The sequence below is a fragment of the Chenopodium album genome, chromosome 14, assembly GCF_948465745.1.
Source record: "Chenopodium album chromosome 14, dcCheAlbu1.1, whole genome shotgun sequence".
Lineage (NCBI taxonomy): Eukaryota > Viridiplantae > Streptophyta > Magnoliopsida > Caryophyllales > Amaranthaceae > Chenopodium > Chenopodium album.
The window spans coordinates 25401294-25415118 of record NC_137847.1 but is presented as its reverse complement, the minus strand read 5'-3'; the positions used below and the strand labels follow the sequence as shown (position 1 = coordinate 25415118).

General features: G+C 36.8%; 1 long non-coding RNA gene across 1 annotated transcript; it reads left to right on the top strand.

The window, feature by feature from the left end:
* The first annotated feature begins 3353 nt into the window (after window positions 1-3353).
* LOC145579103 (uncharacterized) lies at window positions 3354-7657 on the top strand. Its single transcript, XR_014099023.1, has 4 exons — window positions 3354-3662; window positions 4161-4253; window positions 5668-5750; window positions 7476-7657. It is a non-coding gene; the product is annotated as an uncharacterized LOC145579103 (long non-coding RNA).
* Window positions 7658-13825: the final 6168 nt, after the last annotated feature.

Sequence of the window (13825 nt, the reverse complement as noted above, 5' to 3'; positions counted from 1 at the left end):
TCATGAAATATCAATAATCAAAAATAACAAATTATCCCTTCATATTAATTATGGATCCCCATAAACCCTAGAATTAAACTACTCGGACATAATTAAATCTAAAGCAAGCAAAGTAATAAAACAAGTCATAAGGAATTGAAAGGAAGAAATTACTGAAATTAATTGAAATAGAAATCGTACCAAAGACGGCGGAATTACAAAGTAGTCAAGAACAAGAGTAAGGTAGAGAGAAAAGTCTAGAGAGAGAAAATATTAATTAGAGAGAGAAAGTAAAAGGAAAGAGTGTGTAACAAATTACAATCCTAAAACGTACTTAAACGAAAATAATTAACGATCCTAATTAGAAACTAAGTGCCTCAACAACTCAGCTCCCCAGAAACACGCGCCCGATCGGGCTAAGGGCCGCCAGATCGGGCGCGCCTTTTTCTCGATGCCCTTTGCTGCGCACCTCGCCCGATCGTGCTAGGCCTCGCACGATCGAGCGCGCCTAGCACTCGAGGCTTGGTGCTGCGTTGCCTTGCCCGATCGGGGCTATGCTTGCCCGATCGGGCCCTTATGGCTCCTCGAGGCTTTGGACTTCCGATTGGGCTCGACTCCTCGGCCCAATCCGGATCTCCACTTCGGGTCTTGAGTACTCGGTCCAAACCTCGGTATTCCAGATACCGAGCCCTTAATCACCGGCTCGATGGATCTAGCCGGCCTTGGGCTTCAACGACGGTCGTGCTCCTCCAATGCTCGTAGTTGCTTCATAAAATCCCGAGAAAATGCTCCAAAGGTGCAATTCCGTACAAAACTCAACCAAAACTACGAAAACACTAGAAAACACATATTAGTAACAAAAGTGGCTCTAAAGAGCCAAAAACACTACTAATTACGAACAAGGGACGGGGGTAAAATACTATATAAAATGGACATATCACCTGCTCCTAGCTGGGCCAAAGAAATAGGATTATTAACCAAGGCAGGAGCAGGCGCTCCTACCTCCTTGCACGCCCGCTCCTTCTAGTCCGGGTAAAAGAAAAAAGTGATTCTCTTTATCTCTTTTTACCCTTTTTTCCCCATTTCTCACCAATCATTCAAACTCTCATACTCTCTCTCTCCTCTTTCCCATATCCTTCTCTCTCTAAAAACCCCATTTTTCTCCAACTTCTTTCTTCTAAACCTCCATCTTCTCATCAATTTTCTCACACCAAAAATTCACAAATTCCTCTTCTCCACTAAATTCTCTTTCTAACAACACAAAATTTACCCAAATTCAAACACAAATTTTCAAAACCCTAAAAGACCACCATTATTAATAAGGGAAAGCTTGGATTTCAAGAAATTGGAGCAAAGGAAGGAAGAACTGAGCAAAGCTTGGAGGTTTAAGAGTATTTTCATACTCTTTTAGGTATAAATCTCCTTCACTTCTTCTTTCTTGTTCTTAAGTTTATTGATTTCCCTTCAAATTTCATTTTTCTTGGTTATTTTTGATGAATTGTGTAGTTTACTTCATGATTTGCTGAATATTTGAGAATTGATGTGTTTGAAATTAGTTTGAGTTAGTGGTAAATTAATCTTGGTGTTTGAGAATTATGATTATTGTGGATTAAAATTATTGTGTGTTGATTGGAATTATTGTTCATTGTGAATTTTGTGTTGGAAATCTTCGTGGATTGTGTTGGATTATATATTTGGAATTGTTGAAACAGGTACTTGGTGTTAATCGGGGGTTTGAAGTTAAGGAGGTTGTGTGTGGTGAATTTTGGTGTTTGTGTGAGGTATTTTGAGTGACCCTTTTAATCCTTTTCCCACATTTGTCAAAATGGTTCTAAGATTATTTAGAGGTGCGGGAGGAAAGAAAAGAAAGACTTCCGGCATCCAAATAACCGAAACCTATCCACCGAAAACCAAAACCAAAACCAAAGCCAAACACAAAACCAAGGAAATGGTCCTCCTTCCATTAAAATTTCCAAAAAATTCAAAAAGTATTACTCCGAGCTTTCAAAACGAAAAATCCTTACCCACGTGATTTTATGACCAAGAAGCTTTGGCGAGTGATGAAGGAATTCGGCGAGTGACCGATAATTTCAGATGTTTAAACTTCCTCAAGAAGAGGGAGCTAACCTACGAATCGATCACTCTCGAGTTCTTTTCAACCCCAACCATGCGCCGAATCAATGGTGAGGGAGAGCCTCTTGAATGCGAAATTAAGTTTAAATTTTTCAATTAAGAAAAGACTTTAACCTTAACTCACCTCAATGAAATATTTGAGTGGCCCATATATAATCAAATAGACAACCCCGATAGTTTCTACCTTTCTAGCTACGAAGAGCAAAATTGGTGGAATACTGTTGCGAGGTATCCAAATTTCACCACCCGGTCTAGCCATGCTAGCCACACTATCCACCCCGCACTCTGTATATTCATGAGAATTATGGGGTACGCTTGCTAGCAAGACCTCAGGAAGCTAACCAAAGAGGAGATCAAATGCCTCTTTATAGCTTCCCGATTTGAGGAAGACCTTGTGGGTAATGTGAATACACTACAACAAAATGACACTTCTGCCACGAATTATGCCACAGGAATAAAAAATTTGTGGCATAATTTGAGCTTGCCATGGGAAAATGTAGTCAACCCAAAAAATTAATTGAGCATAAAAATATTATGCTACGGGAAAAAAAATTCTTGGCAAATTGAAACTAGTGCCATGGCTAACTTTTTTTCCCGTGGAAACAAACACTTATGCCACGGGTAATTTTTTTCCCGTGGCTAATTTGCATGTGTGTCACGACTAATTTTATTCCCGTGGCAAAAAAACACTTGCACCACGGGATTTATTTTTGTATTCATCGTAACACTTATGTCACATTACAATAATTTTTTATTATTGTAAGTATATTAATAAAAACTGCCAAACCGACATTTACAAAACACAAACATTTAAAAATAATCGGGTGTACAATAGTTATTGTACATCTATTATAAATATAGCCTAAAGTGATCAAAAATTACCCTTGAAATGAATAAAAGTTACCCCAATATGTATAAAAGTAACCCAATACAAATAAAAATTATCTACTCTTTATTAGTAAAGAATCACATTTTAAATGACTAAAAATCAATTATTAGTCATTGAATGTAATTAAATTACCTTTATAAAACTTTTGTTATTGTCTATTTATATAAAAATTGTATAAGGTTTAAAGTTACCCAAAAAAAGGCAAAAGTTACCCTAAAATTAGTAAAAAGTTACCCTTATACTATTCGATGTACACTAATATTAGTCTAAACAGGGTGTATACAAAAGTTTTTCGTTACAAAATTGCGGAACAAATACCATCTCCTTCCTATTGTACTTTGATTATTATGAACCCTAACTATTCTTCTTTCTTTAGAATTCTACGCATTCAGATTTTAGCCCTCTTTGAGTCGATTTCGAAATGACGTTTATCGATCTCAAATACAGATTTTTTTCCCCTCTTTGAATCAATTTCAAAGTTTGCTACATCAGTTTCAGATTCATATTTTCATCCCTCTCTATTTCTATTTCGAATTAAGGTGATTTTGGTCTCTCTCTAAATCAATTTGAAGTTAAGGTACATCAATTTCAAATTCAGATCATTGTCAATAATTGTAATCAATTTCGTCAATTTCAGTGTTGAATTGCCGATGATATTGAGGTAATTTATCTTTTCATTTTGGGGTTTTTTTCCTTTTATTATTTGGAATTGATTTTAGAGTTTGATCTCTCAATAGTGATACAAAATCATTGTCAGATATGGGTTTAGTTAATTAATGAAGGGCATAGAGATTTCAAGGTTTCTTTGTATATAAATATTATTAGATTTTATTTTGTTGTTATTGTTTTGATTCAATTGTGAAAAAAATTACCTTTTGTTTACAATCAAATTAAGTTAGAGAAGAGTCAATTTCCAGACAGTTTATAGGGAACAAGCTTGTGTTTTTTGCTGGGTTCAAACTAGTGTTGGGTTCAAAATAGATATGATAGCACCTCTACATGGCTTCAAAGAAGCATACTAATAACAATTATTGATATCAGTTAACAAACAGAATACGATTTCTATTTTTTTGGTGCATATTATCTACTCTTGAAGCATGATTTTGACGATTATAGTGTTGTTTGATAGTCTCGTATTGATTGTGTTATATTTTATTAGGAAATGTGCCTGCTGCTTCCACTAAGAATTTTAATCCCAACATGCAAGGAATGTGAGTTTCGTTCATGCGGCTTAAAATTTCAGTGCTCTAAGGTCAAGAATTGATCATATTTAGTATTTGTTTGGCTGGATACATGCACTTATATATATCCTATTTGTTCTTTGGAAGTTTAGTGCTTTAACTTTGAACTTTATCATGTTTCAGTGTTTGTTTAGTTGGATACAAGTGCACCCCATAAAGTTGCAATTTCTGTAGGAGGTGTCTAATATTTTGGGGCTACTAGTTAGATGTATAGTTGGTTTGATTAATTGGGCCTGTGTGGGAGAGGGGGGGTGAGGTGTCTAATACTTATGGACTATTGGTTGTATGCTTAGTTGGACTAGAAAAGTAACTTTGCACATTTTAATCGTAAATATTTGAGACATTCAAATCCAGTTTCCCTTCTATGCTATTTGATATAACAAATTTCATTTACAATGATATGTTAGAGAAAGTGAATATTGTTGTGCTCCTAGAGACTTGTAAGTATAGAAACTTGCTTAGATGTAGTTTATCAATTGTTTAACTTTCCCATTTACTCTACTAGCATATGACCCTAAGCCTTGCCCATATTGGCATATGACTTGAAATGATTTTGCTTTCACATAATTTTTCTTTGTGGGACTAGTTGATCTTTAATCTGACATTGATCAATTTGATTTTTTTTTTGTTGGTTTTCTTATCAAATAGTCAGTGGGTTATAATTTAAATAAAACCTTTTCACTATTAGTTAACTAAGGGTTGTAAATATAATTGAATAAAGATAGTGTTAGAGATACAGAGAGAAAACAACAAATCTCAGGATTATTATTATTGAGGAACTATGTATATATTCACATACGCATAATATAACCTTTTTTTTCCCAATCCTCCAAATATAACTATCTGTGAATGCACCTCAACTTAACTTTTTCATTGATATTTTAACACTTTAAAATTCACAAAATAATCCCATGTGACTCCGTCACTATAAAAACCGGATCTAAGAGCAACCCTATGTGTAGAAAGATAATGATGAAGTAGTTTCTGCTGACAAAGCAACCCCACCTTTATTTTCATCTACGTGCAAATTCTTCTCCCATGTATTATTCTAAACTTGCCAATCTCCTTTCCTTGTATTATTTTTGGTTCTTTCTTTCTTTTAGAAACCTCTTTACTGTTTTAGGTTTGTCAGCTTTAACATCATGGTCTAAAAAGATTACTCGATGCTGATTTAAACAATTTTTAACCACTGCACTCCCCTCTTGATAAACCATTTTGATCTACTCTTTGTTGAATTGCTTGCTGGAGTGGGATGGTGGTATTTAAACACATCGTCTTTTTTAATATCGAGGATGCAACCTCTGGTTTGGGATAACATCTATTTGTTGCTGATTATTAGCCTTCTGGTGAATTTTTTGATTCTGAAATTGTCCGACCTTTTTCTAAATATTGATATTCAACTTTTTTTTTTTTTTTTTTTTGTAGGTAAGGATATGCTCACATTTCTGTTGAACTAGATGGTGGAGCTTCCTGAATTCATATGTTTCTTACTGGGGAGAGCTATGTAGGTTCGTTTGTAGCTCACTTGCTATTATTTAATTGTTTTTTATTAAGGAAAGATTTTGTTGAATTCTTTGTTTGTAAATTTTGTTTTATCCTAATTGAAATTGGGTTAGGTATTATTTGTGAAGCTTTGTTAGTTTTGTTATACAAGTTTATTAGAGTGTTTGTTGCGCAATATACGGAGATCCCAGTTTACTATGTAACAAAAATCAATCAATCAATCAAAGCCTTAATCCCAAAAGTGGGGTCGGCTAACATGAACCAAATTTGATTATTCCGTGTAGTCATCAACATAAATCTTTCTCCTCCATCCCTTACGATCCAAAACTTCATCCTCACGTAAATCCATGCACTTCATATCCTTCCTCACTCCTTCCAACCAAGTCATCTTTGGTCTCCCTCTTCCTCGTTTAATCCCTCCATGGTCCCACTCTTCCACTCTTCGCACCGGTGCACCCTCGGGTCTCCGTCTTACATGTCCAAACCAACGCAGACGATTTTCCCTTAATTTATCTACAATGCCCGCCACACCTACTTTCTTGCGAATAACCTCATTTCTGATTCTATCTCTTAAAGTGTTTCCACACATCCACCTTAACATGCGCATTTCCGTAACCTCCATCTTTTTAATATGCTCTTTCTTAGAAGCCCAACATTCTGTACCATAGAGCAACACTGGTCTTATGGCAGTCCTGTAGAATTTTCCCTTCAACTTTAAGGGAATGCTGCGGTCGCATAACACTCCCGTGGCCGCTCTCCATTTAAGCCACCCTGACTTAATCCTGTGGGTCACGTCTTGATCAATGTCACCATTCTTCTGGATGATCGACCCTAGGTACTTAAAACATTCACTCATGGTCAAATCCTTTCCATCCAAACTCACCACTTCATTGCTTGTCCCCCTCTGAGTGCCAAAACGACATACCAAATATTCAGTCTTACTCCGACTTAGCTTAAACCCTCTAGATTCCAACCTTTGCCTCCATTGCTCCAACTTGACATTAACCCCATCCTTAGTCTCATCCACCAAAACGATATCATCTGCGAACAGCATACACCATGGAACCTCATCTTGAATTGGTCTAGTTAATTCATCTAGAACCGTTGCAAAAAGAAAAGGGCTTAATGCAGACCCTTGATGCAATCCGATTGTAATAGGGAAATCTTTTGTCAACCCTCCGCATGTCCTCACATTTGTTGACACATCCCGATACATATCCTTAACTAGGTCTACATACCTTCGTGGGATACCTTTCTTCAACATTGCCCACCAAAGTATCTCTCTTGGCACCTTGTCATATGCCTTCTCTAAATCAATAAAGACCATATGAAGATCTTTCTTTTTATAATTTTTACAAAAATAAATTTGTTATGAAACTGATCACTTTGATGTTCGATCTTCTTTCTTTATTAAGGTATATAGGAAGTTGATGGCTTGTTATTAACTTTGATCAAACTTATAATGTATTAATATGCTTTAAAGATCGAGTCATTGATTTATTGTATGAAATAATAAGCTGAAATTGTTGACTTATGTAATGCAAAATGTAAAAGAAATCTGTGATGATCTCATGGAGTTGAAGCCATTTTTATTTTTACATTTGACCTATCTTTTGAAGGAAAAGAATGCTGTGAGTTATAATTCTATACCGAATTTTATAAACTCTCATAGATTATTGGACTTTCTTGCATTTATACTAAATTCCATTGGCAAGCATAATGATTTGTAGGAAGCTATGCTTAAAGATGAGACGGCATGGTGATGATTAAACTAGTGGCTGGACACTGTTGTTGCTTCTTCTAAGCGTTGCTACCCCCATTTTATTTATTATATTATAATTGTATTTTTTTTAATTTTTTTTGAATTAAAAGTGTAAATTTACAAGTAATTAATGAAATTATATAATTTTTATGACTATATTTGTCTATTGATCAATATGGGTGAAAAAAAAAATGTATGCATAAAAGGCAGTGGTAAAAAAAAAATCTGGTGCCTAAAGTGAAGTAAAGGCATCGTTTTTGACTGTGTACTGGTGCCTTTATGAAAAAGGGCACTGATTTTGACTCGGCAAAGGCACCAATACAAATACATCGGTTAAAAATTGGTGCTTTTAACTTCATTAGCCACAACAATATTTGTAGTAACAAAGTTAATTAGCCATAGCTATGGAAAAAGTGCTTATTAGCCACGGTAATATTTGTGACAACAAAGTTTAATAGCACAGTAGAATTTGTGGCAAATAATTTGTTAGCAATGTAGTATTCGTGGCAAGAGAATTTATTAGCCACGTGAAAACCCGTGACATAAATTTTAAAATTAGCCTCGACATCCATTTTCCCGTGGCAAATTCCTAGCCACGGCCTCTTGTGCCACGGGAGTAAATTTTAAAATTCTCGTGGCTATATTGCATAGCCACGCGAATTTTTAACTTGTGCCACGGTTTCAGTCGTGGCATAAAGATTAATTTGTTGTAGTTATATGCGATACTTGTTTATCCAACGGTGCCTTGAAATTAAGAGGAGTACGGAGTTGAGGGGAGAAATAAAATGCGGTGGTATGATCACGATAATTGCCAAGGCATTGGGCTTTACCAATTGGGTTGAGCAATTGACCCCGGTGAACGGGTCTAATGTCCTTGACATTCTTGGATTTTCCTCAATGCATATGCTTGTGGAACTCCGTGGCAATGTGACCACATACTCTTGGTTGGTCAAGTGTAAGCAACGTTGCATTCTCCCTAATGCAGCGGTAATGAACAATGTGGGGAACAATTGTCAAGTGCCAATTGAGCCACTACCCGCGAATGTTCCCGACCTTAACCAACCATCTCAATCTCGCCGCCATAGCATTTCTACCGTTCCTAGCTTTATGGGCGGCCCCTCCTCGTCTTCTTCTTCCTCCTTTGATCTTGAATCGGCCTTTCGGTATCTAAATCCAACTAACCAAAGAGTTATGCAAGAGAGTAAATATCAAAGCTATGTTTCTCAAATGTCCTATCAAAACCAAGTTGAGAGGGGAGACTTTCTCCGCTATGTCAACTATCCTAACCGCCCCGTTCAAGAGGGGCTGGTTGCGGGTTAGAACAATAACCAACCCACCTACTCATATTGGCAAGGACCTTGTAGCTCCATTTTGGAGTTACAATCCTTCCCTCCCTATGATTATACACAACCCGGGGGTTATGATTTTAGGGGGGGCCCTTCTTATTACCACGTCCCTAAGACATGTGGTAATATGGCTCCCGAGGAGATCAATAACCACCCCTTAAGGGGATACTTTAGGTTTCCACCCGGGTATGATGGTGGTTAGGGCATAAGTAGTTCACCGGATTTAGGTCACTACTGAATTAGCCCCAACTATGATCTTCCTCTATACGTGGATCAACCTTCCTATTCCGGCGATGTAGACCCAAACTACAATTACATGTCATCGCCGCCGAGAGGGGATGATTGGGAGTAGCTATTAGACATTTGTATTTACCGTTCCCTTCTCCTCCTTCCCGTCATTTGTAACACCGAGGCCGGTGTCGAGTTTTAGCTTTGGGGGAAATGTTTCTCATTGTGTCCACTTTATCGTGGGAATAGTAATTAAATGTCTACCTTAAGGGAGGTCTTGGGGTCTTTGTGTCTAGGGTAGTTTTCGGTTTTGATAGACTATGTGCTTTCATGTGATGCTATTTTGTGCAATGTATGGAGAAGTTTGAGTTTGTATGTGGAATGTTTGGCATAAAAGGCTTAGCTTAGCCTTTGGGACTTGTGGTAGGATTCATGTTGTATTATGTTCTAGGTTGCGTGCCTATTTTAGGTTGGTTGATGTTCAATTCATGATGATATGGCACGCCTAGGCTAGAGCGATTGCATATTGATGTATTTGTCTCACTTCTCCACTATATGTGTACTTTAGAGCATCTTTCTTATATGATTAGCTTTGGTCCATTTGTTGGCTGGTTATTGTGATGGTTGAATGCATGGTATGGTTGACTTGCATGTGGTCTATTTGATGATGCTTTGATGATGCTTTGATGATGATTTTTGATGATTGATGATGTTGGTTTTTCCCCTAATATCCAAATTTCTTCCCTTCTTCAAATCTTCTTACCCCTAATATCCAAATTCCTAATATCCAAATTCTTTAATTAGTTTTCTTATCCCCCATTTTCAGCTTTATCTATAGAAAAAAAAAAACAAAAAAATGAGCTTTTAAAAACAAAAAAAAAAAAAAAAAAAAAAAAAAAATTTGTTTTGCCTTTGATCGGTTTAAAATTATGATAATGGATTGTATGTGGTAGATACTTGCTTTCTTTTTGTAATAAAAATTCGAGCATGATTTAGATGCCCTTGGTTGAACATAGAATTGGCTAATTTAGGCTAGTGTGAGAATAACCTTACCGAATGTATGAGATTTAAAGTCTAGGTTTGTGGTAAGATGGTGTTGCCTGTCTTAAAGAAATTTGAACCCCGAAAGGTAGTATTTAATCCCACATTTAACCCAAAAAGTGAGGTTTTATGTTTTCAAGCCATCAACATTTTGAATGAGTGGCGAGGATCCTCCTTGAATTAGTACCTAGATCGAGAACTTGAGTCTCAACTCCTAATATCGCGGCTTAAACTACTCCTAATATCGCGGCTTAAACTACTCTTGTTACTAGTTAAGGCTTTCGATTTTAGTTTTATCAAGTGTATTTTCTTTGATTCATTATAGATAATGTTTGGTTCTGTATTTGTTGTAAAAAAAATCAAAAGAAAAAAAAAAAGAAAAACAAAAGGTTGTGATGATTAGTCACCGCCCACGCAAATAAACAAGCTTGGGGTGCATTTTTGCCAAAATTTGTATTTGGGAAATCAAAGTTAGAGTTGTTCCTAATGGGCTGCATTTTAGCTTGGAGTCGAATACAAGCTCTTTTAGTTTTCTTCTTTGCCTTAACTTGGTGTCAAGATCTTCATATTTTTATGAATTGTTAGAAAGAGTAGTTGAGCCATCATCATGGAGGGAGTTGATTAACAAGCATATGGAGAGGGTACTTTTTCTTTAAGATATCGAGTGTTTTAAAACCCGCTTTGTCTTTGTTTTTCCGGCTCCTTCAAGGAGTCATGATGAGACACTACAATTAAGGGGAATTCGAACTTTGTGATGGGGACGCGGTAAGATGTGTTAAATAGGCTTAAGTTGAGTATTTTCGAGAAGGTTAGCTAGGCCTTGGTTAGTCATGACCGTGGTTGATCTTAGGCATATACCTCATGCTTGAGTTTTATTGCTTAAGGATTCCTTTATCTATGCATGTGCTTTTCTTTGAGCAAATTGATCTTTTGGTTTGTTTTTGGGCAATGTGAATTGCTTGAGGTCAAGTATTTGGCTAGCTTAGGGGGATTTGATAAGTGGTTTATTTGACCACTTATTGTGGTGATTTTAACCCGGTTTTGCAATCCGTTCCCCTCTTTCTAACCCGTTTTGTATATAAATGTTGTGTCTTAGCCTTGCCCCCTCTTTGTATGTGTTTTTCCATGATTTGCATGTATTATGACTCCCTTTGACAAGCAATCAAAGCTCGTGGATGATTTAAGCCAGGAAAATAGAGAAAGGAGAGTCCACTCCTGGAGGAGCGAGCGTGCACCTCTCCAGGAGCGGGCGCTCCTTCCTATCCCAAACATTCTGCCCCTTTTCTGAAGCAGTGAGGAGCGGGCATGAAGAACTCTTGGAGCGGGCGCTCCTCCCCTTGAAGTTGAATCTGCCTATCATCCATGAACAGGGGAGCGGGCGTGCACCCTCAACACTTTTGAATCTACCTTCTTCTGAAGCTAGCAGGAGCGAGCGCACATAATTTAGGAGCGGGCGCTCCTCATTCTGGAGTGGGCGCTACTCGCTGGAAATCCGTCTTGTTATGACGGATTAACCTATGAAATTCGGAGAGTATAAATACTTCCCCTTTAGTTCTTTTTAGAGATAAACAGCAGTAGTATAGTTTTCAGCATCTCCTCTTAGTTTGAAAGAATCCACTTTGATGATTTAGCTTAGTTTTCCTTTAAATTAATCATTGTAATAGTTAGTTTAAGGGATTATTCTCAAGATTCAACACTTTGTACTCAACATTTGGAGCTTCAACTAGTAACTTTCTTCTACTTTTCTCTACTTAATCATTGCATGTTATTTAAGTCTCTTTAGTTCTTTAAAATTTGTTGTTGGATGATAGTTTTATCATTAGTTAATCACTTTTCCCCAATTATTAAAGCCGTTAGAACCCTAATCCTTGTTTGCATGTCACTTAAAATGAGTTGTGAGTAGTCCTCTTTGCTAGGGGTTAGGTGAAGCCCAACCTAACGGTTAGTTATGAAAACTTGGGAGAAGTATTGATGTTTGATTTGCGATTAAATTGATTGTATGAGATTGCTTGTTTGCTCTTCATGATAGGATTAGCTACCCTTGATTTAGGAGCTTGATAGCATGGTATGCTAAGTTTGACATGGAAATGTGAATTGAGTATGTCATTAATTATTACAATTTGATTATGTATCTTCTATTGCTAAACTAATAAGAGATCTAAGTTTAGTAGTGTGAGTTGTTTCCTAATTGCATGAGGTTGATCTTACATATAGTCTTTGCTATCTCTTGTCTATTTTACTCCCAATTTGCCTAATTTTCATGGTTGAGTGGATCCCATTCCCTAGTGTCTTTAATCACTTGAATTAGAATTATAGTTTGTCTACTTGACGAACCTCCAATCACAAAAGACTACAAATTAGCTTAAGTGTTAAGATCCTTAGCAATCATATCACGTTCCTTGTGGACCGAACTCTTACTTATCATTGTGCTTGGTTTGTGGGATGTTTGTTTATAAATGTGTTTGATTGAGTGTGGAACGTGCGACCGTTCTAACGCCCATCAATCAAACATTCCAGATCACTTAAATATGATGCCATTATGCGTTGATAGAAGAGATGAAGCAGCTTATTGCAACGCAATAGAGGAAACAAATGACATTGAAGGAGAAAATTCTTGGTATGATCATATCCTCCAATACATTACTCATGGAACATATCTTGCAAGTACTTCATCAAAAGATCAGCGTGCTTTAAAAACGCTCGAAGCCCAATATGGATTATTAAATGGTCAATTATGCAAGAACGGACCTAATGGTCAAAGCCTATTGGGTATAGACCAACCCTAATCCATACACCTTATGGAGGATACCCACAAAGGTGTTTGTGGACCTCACATGAATGGAAAAATGCTTGCTAAAATAATCTCACGACAAGGGTACTTTTGGTCCACAATAGAACATGATTGCATTCAATATGTCAAGAAATGTCCGGAGTGCCAAATGTTCGCTAATTTACAACACCTTCCGCCATCTGAACTATATAATCTCACTTCCCCTTGGCCTTTTTCGACTTGGGGAATTGACATAATTGGTAAAATCTCTCCAATAGTGACGTAGGGAAAATGTAGGTCGTTATCTAATCCTCCATAGAGCCAAACAAATTTATAAATACTTAACAAAACCTAAATAGGAGTATAGAGGTAAGTCAAGGGTCGAACCAAAAGGAACAGTAATGTTCAAGCACTCTCAATTATGTGCCTAAGCTAGGTCGAAGTCGAAGGTGAAGAAGGAACACTAACAACTAACAAACAAACAACCAAACAAATAAAACACTAGGAACGGGGGTCAACAAGTAATCATGACAATTGCAACAACTTGGGAAAATCATGCCAATAAAAGGTTGTGAAGACTAATGATAAGAGCTATCAATTGGAATCAAAGAGCTATCTCCTAATTGTTAAGCTAGGGTTCACTATGAATAACGAACTAAAAGAATCACAATCCAAACCAATCGATAATTGCAATTCCTAAATCAATTGGTCGTGTCATTAACAATTACAATGCAATCTAGCATAATTCTCAAGGCCTAATCGAATTACTGACAAGGAAATAATCGCGTCGTCAAACGACTACACCTCAATCAAATATAATTTATACACCTAAACAAACCTAATACAAGTATAAGGCAAGTATAGGGGTCGAACCACAAGGAGACATGCATAAACACCAAATTCACTACTCAATACTTAAGCTACCTCGGAACA